Below are 5,763 nucleotides of genomic sequence, written 5' to 3' on the forward strand. Positions count from 1 at the left end.
CAGGTCATGAGTTCAAATCCCAGCAACCACATGGTGGCTCACAACCATCTGTAATGAGATTGAATGCCCTATTCTGGTGTGTCCGAAGACAGTGACAGTGTACTCATAAAATAAATAAATAAATAAATTTAAAAAAAAAGGAAAAAAAAAGAATTATTTATTTTATGTGTATAAGTACAGTATTTTCAGACACATCAGAAGAGGACATCGGATCACATTACAGATGGTTGTGGGCTACCATGTGGTTGTTGGGATTGAACTTGGGACCTCTGGAAGAGCAGTCGGTGTGCATAATCGCTGAGCCATCTCCTCTTCTTTTTGAGACAGGTTCTTACTATGTAGCCCTGGCTTTCCTGGAACTCACTAGGTAGACCAGGTTGGTCTCTAAATCACAGAAATCTGTTTGCTTCTGCCTCCTGAATGCTGGGATCAAAGATGTGTGCCACACCACTTGGCAAAGCTTCAACTTTGAGTGAAACTGAGAGGTCCAAAAACCTTGGGAATAAAAATTTCAGTTCCTGGGGAAGTATGCTGGGCTCCCAGAAAGAGCCACTGACAACAGGCCTTTTAGTCAGTGATGGTCCTTACTTAGGGAGGGTAAGTCTGAAGCGGGGTCAGCTCCTGGGACACCTGACTGGAGGAAATGACAAGGCCAGAGCTGAGCTGGTTCCCAAAATTCTCCAAGGCCTCACCAAATAAAGAAAACTAACATAGCAACCAATCAAAAATGTGCTAATGGTATTGCTTTGCCTCTACCAATCATGTTACAGTTAGCTAACCCTTCTGGAAAATTCCCCTAGCCCTGCATAAAAGCGGCTTGCGAACCCCTCATTTTGATGAATGGTTGATCTCTGCATGCTGGTAATTTCTGCAGAATAAATGCTTTTTGTCTTTGCATTCTATTTGAGTCTGGGGTCTTTCTTTAGCGTTTCTTGGACCCTAACAAATATGATTGTATTTGACATATAATATAATTTTAAATAGAAATATATGTGGAGGTTTTCGTAATATTTATTTTTATTTTTTGTGGATGGGTGTTTTGCCTGTATGTCCTGTGGAGTACAGGATGTTGGGACATACCCATGTAAGTTAGAACAAGATTCCGTACTCGTTTGTGGCATCGTTTCATGGAAAACAGATCTCATGAGAAATAAATAAATAAATAGACAAGAAAAAACCCTCACAAACCAAGCAGAGCCTGTTACTATGGTTAGGTAAAGTCCTGCCTTCCCCTTCCTAAAGTGTATCCAAAGTTAGCAGGGGCTTTCAGAAAGCCAGCGCAATGCCTGTTTGTTCCCGGGCTACAGTAATGTCCACATAGAAAAGCCCCTGATGTGGTTGAGTGGTGGTGGCGCATGAGTTTAATTCCTGCACTCTAGAGGCAGAGGCAGGCAGATCTCCGAGAGTTCAAGGCCAGCCTGGTCCACAGAGCAGGTTCTAGGACAGCCGGGGCTGCATTTTCACACTGGGAAGCTCAGAAGGATGAGGTTGCCTAGGCTGAGGTGTGTGCACAGAGCTGCCCTCTTAAACGTGAGAAAGAGGTGTGTTCTGAAGATTTATGTTTAGAAACAGGCTCAAGACATTAACTGTTGCTCTAAAACTCTTGTGCATAGAAATGGGCTTGGTTTACAGAGAGTCAGCTTACTGTCTGGTCCCATCACACCGCGCTGCGACAGAAGGAACTTCCTACCGAGGTGCTACACTCTCAGAGCAAGCAGTGGGAACTCAGAGTTCTTTACAGTGTACTGCACTGTCCCTGACTGTCTTCCTACACTTGCTATTCAGAGCTCATGACTGTGACAGCTTTACTATAACAGCATTGGTGTTCATCACCCCGTGTACCCTTAATAGACGCTACCAAGGCTTATGGGTTTCTCTAAAATATTTATCTTATTTATGTGTGTGAATGTTTACATGCATGTATGCGTACTGTGTGTGTGCCTGGTGGCCACCAAGATCACCAGGAAGCTGTTCAAATTGTTATGGTGAAAGAAGTTTCCTTTTATGACAGGCATCCATTTTGGTACCCACCGTTTGTCTCTGAATCCAGTCCCTGGAAGATAAGTTCCCAGTAACCCTGACTCAGGGACCCCAACCCAAAAACATACAGCTGTGACTATCTTCTTGTTATGACATGACTAACTGCTCTTATTTTGCTTCTGTGACTTGCTTACTTAGATACCCAAAGATTATTTGGAGTTGCCTTAATCACTTAACTTGGTGGCACAGAACAGTTTTTACTTGCTTGCATAGATATTGACAGTCTTCATCTGCTTTTCCCCTTTAAAAGTCCTTCCCCGGGGGCTGGAGAGATGTCTCAGCGGCTAAGAGCACTGACTGCTCTTGTAGAGGTCCTGAGTTCAATTCCCAACCACCACAGAGTGGCTCACAACCATCTGTAATGGGATCTGATGCCCTTTTCTGGTGTGTCTGAAGATAGCTACAGTGTACTCATATAAATAAAATAAATAAAAAATTCAAAACGAACAAACAAAAAGATTAAAAAAAAAAAAAGTCCTTCCCCATACCCCTCCTTCAAGGCAATCTCAAATTTGACTCAGAGATTGTTCATCCTGCTAGCAGCTGATCAATAAATCTTTTTTTTTTTTTAACTAAAACAGCTGACCATTTTATTTTCATGTTTCCCAATGTAAGTGAAAACAGCCCCTTCTGTATCACTTCTTCCTCTCTGTTATGAAGGAAGGTCCTGGCCATGCGTCTAGTAAGCACTCAGGCTCAGCACCAAGATCTCCTGGTCAAACAGCACAATACAAAACGATGAAGAGCGAGCGCTTCTGCTCTTATCTGTCTGGCCGGGTCATGCCGGGCCGTGTGGGCACCATCATCGGGCGGGCGGGGGGTCTCATCATGGGAGGCCCGGGCATCATGGGCATGTGGCCTCCCATGGGCGGTCTCATCCCAGGAGCTGGTCCCACAGGCATCATCCCAGGAGGAGGGGGGCCCATCATTGGCATCATGGGAGGGCCTCCCATGTGGGGTGCAGGCATCATGCCAGGCCGAGGAGGACCCGGGAGACTGGGGGGAGGCGGGATCATGGCCCCTGCAGGCGGAGGAGCAGAGAACGGAGCGGGTGGGATCTTTCCTTGTTGAAATGCAGCCGTTGTCTTGTCAATCAGGCTCTGGGCCTGCTCTTCCATCCATTTCTGGTAATAGTCTTTCACATTCTCTTTGTGTTTCTGACCACTGCAGTGTGTCTTCCTCACAGATGGGGAATCGTGGGTAAGATATGTATCACAGTAGTCACAGTAAAACTTAGGCATGATGCTCACAGGCCGTTGGCTACCCTGGTCCCCGCCGCCAATAAATCTTTTTTTAATTTATTTATTTATTTGTTTATTTATTTATTTATTTATTTATTTTGGTTTTTCGAGACAGGGTTTCTCTGTGTAGCCCTGGCTGTCCTGGAACTCACTCTGTAGACCAGGCTGGCCTCGAACTCAGAAATCCACCTGCCTCTGCCTCCCAAGTGCTGGGATTAAAGGCGTGCGCCACCACAGCTTCAATAAATCTTTTAATTATAGTTGGATTAGGTCTATGGTCTTTTCTCAGGGGTCACAATCTCCATAATCCACCCCCCTGGAACTGGAGTTATAGATGGTTGTGAGCCATCATGGTTCTGGGAATCAAATCGGGCTCTTTACAAGAACAGCAACTGCTTTTAACTACTGAGCTGCCTCACAAGCCCCAAGGCTTGTAGCCTGTAGCACAAGGGTGAGGATTTTTCACTGAGGTCTGATAGATGGGTTCCTGACAGGACTCTGAACATCTGCTGACTGGAGTAGATGGTGGGGAGCTGAGCAAACTCTGAGTGGACATGGGTTGTGGACACAAGCACAGCCATGTTGGGGACCCCAATGTCTCACACCCCTGGAATTGGCAAAGCATTCCTCAGAGGCATGGGAAAGGCTTCCTCTGGTCCAAATACGAGTGTTTATGAGTGATTGACCAGAGAAACTGTAAAGCACGGCCTCTTCTTCTAGGATGTTTACAACCCAAGATTCTTTTCTTATAGAAAGTTTCTGTGGAGTTTAAGCCTGTCTTCCTTTCCAGCCGCATACAATAAATCCATCTCCTTGGTTCAGAAGTATAAACACTGTGTGTTTTGGTTGCTGTTGGTGGTGTATCTCCATCAGAGCGTACAGCCCACCTGATCACAGATCTTCCCAACTAGTGTCTGAGTATCTGTCCTTTATTCTTTATTGCCCCAGTTAGGTCACTCTCGAAAGATGAGCAGGCAGTGGGTGCTAGTGAGTGTGAACATTGTTGGGAGATAAATGCCAAAGAGTCTTTGCAGGAGAGAAGTTTAACTTTGTGTCTGCACATCTGATGCACATTCCAATCTGACAACACTCTAATAACAGCCTCAGCTAAATCTCGATGAGAGGAGTGTAGATGATAAAAATACAGTGTTTGGAGTTCAAAGGTAATCATTTTATTTTGAAAATTTAAAAAACGATTTACTAATTTGTGCGTGTGTGTGTGTGTGTGTGTGTGGTTGTGTAGCGCACATTCCACAGCACTCGTGTGGAGATCAGAGAATAGCTTTATAGCTTTGTAACGCCTCTAATTCTGCATTGTGGGTCCCAGGGAAAAACTCAGGTCATTGGGCTTGGCAGCAAGTGGCTTCACCTGCTGAGCCTCCTTTCTGGCCCCGGAAGTGGTTAGCTTAGAACTCCTAATTGGTCCTTCCATCCTTCACCTACAAGTTAAGCAATTGTTGTTCAATTCTTCCCACTCTGAAGAACACCCTTCCATATGGGGCTTGGGAAAGAAAGGGTGTGTTTGTGAGCCCAGTAACCCCAAAATGAGCAGAACGTGGCTGTTTCTCTTCTCTGTTCACTAGAGCACCTCAACCCTTGGGAAAGTATCTACTGACTATATTAATTGTTCTTGCAGCTAGATGTTTATCTACTATTGTTTAAGTCAGAAGCTATTACAATTTGGGAAGGATGCTAACAGCAGTGATTATTATCTGTCTGGGTGCGTTTGCTGAGAAGACCGATACTAGATTCCAGTTACCCAGCACAGAATGTTTTTCAGCACAAGTTAGAGCTGGCTGGGCATGGTGCTTGTAATCCCAGCACTTAGGTGGAGGCAGGAGGATCCGAAGGTCAAAACTTGTCTTGGATACATGGCTAGTTCAAGGACAGCCTGGGGTGCAGGAGACCATGTTTCAACTCTCCAACCACTACATGGGGCATCTGGGCTAATCCCCAAAAGTTCTTTTTTACAAATATGGAAATAGAAGTTCTAATCTTAGGTGACTGTCAAGGGACACATGATAAGAAAATCTAATTTTAAGACTTATTGTAGGCTTAGATTTTTCAAAACCTACTTTTAATAAGGGTATTTAAATGCTTTAACTTCAAAAAGAAACCAGAAATTTCTACTTCAAGTTATCATATCCACCAGGTGGTGGTCGCACACACATTTAATCTCAGCACTTGGAAGGCAGAGGCAGGCAGATCTCCTTTGAGGTCAGCCTGGTCTACAAAGCAGGTTCCAGGACAGACAAGGTTACACAAAGAAACCCTATTTCAAAAAACTAAAAGAGAGGGCTGGAGAGATGGCTCAGTGGTTAAGAGCACTGACTGCACTTCCAGAGGTCCTGAGTTCAAATCCCAGCAACCACATGGTGGCTCACAACCATCTGTAATGAGATCTGATGCCCTCTTCTGGTGTGTCTAAAAACAGCTACAGTGTATTCATATATAATAAATAAATAAATCTTAAAAAAAAAAT

General features: G+C 44.5%; 1 pseudogene; it reads right to left on the reverse strand.

The window, feature by feature from the left end:
• Positions 1-2,646: 2,646 nt before the first annotated feature.
• LOC114622666 lies at positions 2,647-3,281 on the reverse strand (annotated as a pseudogene).
• Positions 3,282-5,763: the final 2,482 nt, after the last annotated feature.

This window comes from Grammomys surdaster, unplaced genomic scaffold, assembly GCF_004785775.1.
Source record: "Grammomys surdaster isolate TR1022 unplaced genomic scaffold, NIH_TR_1.0 190, whole genome shotgun sequence".
Classification (NCBI taxonomy): Eukaryota; Metazoa; Chordata; class Mammalia; order Rodentia; family Muridae; genus Grammomys; species Grammomys surdaster.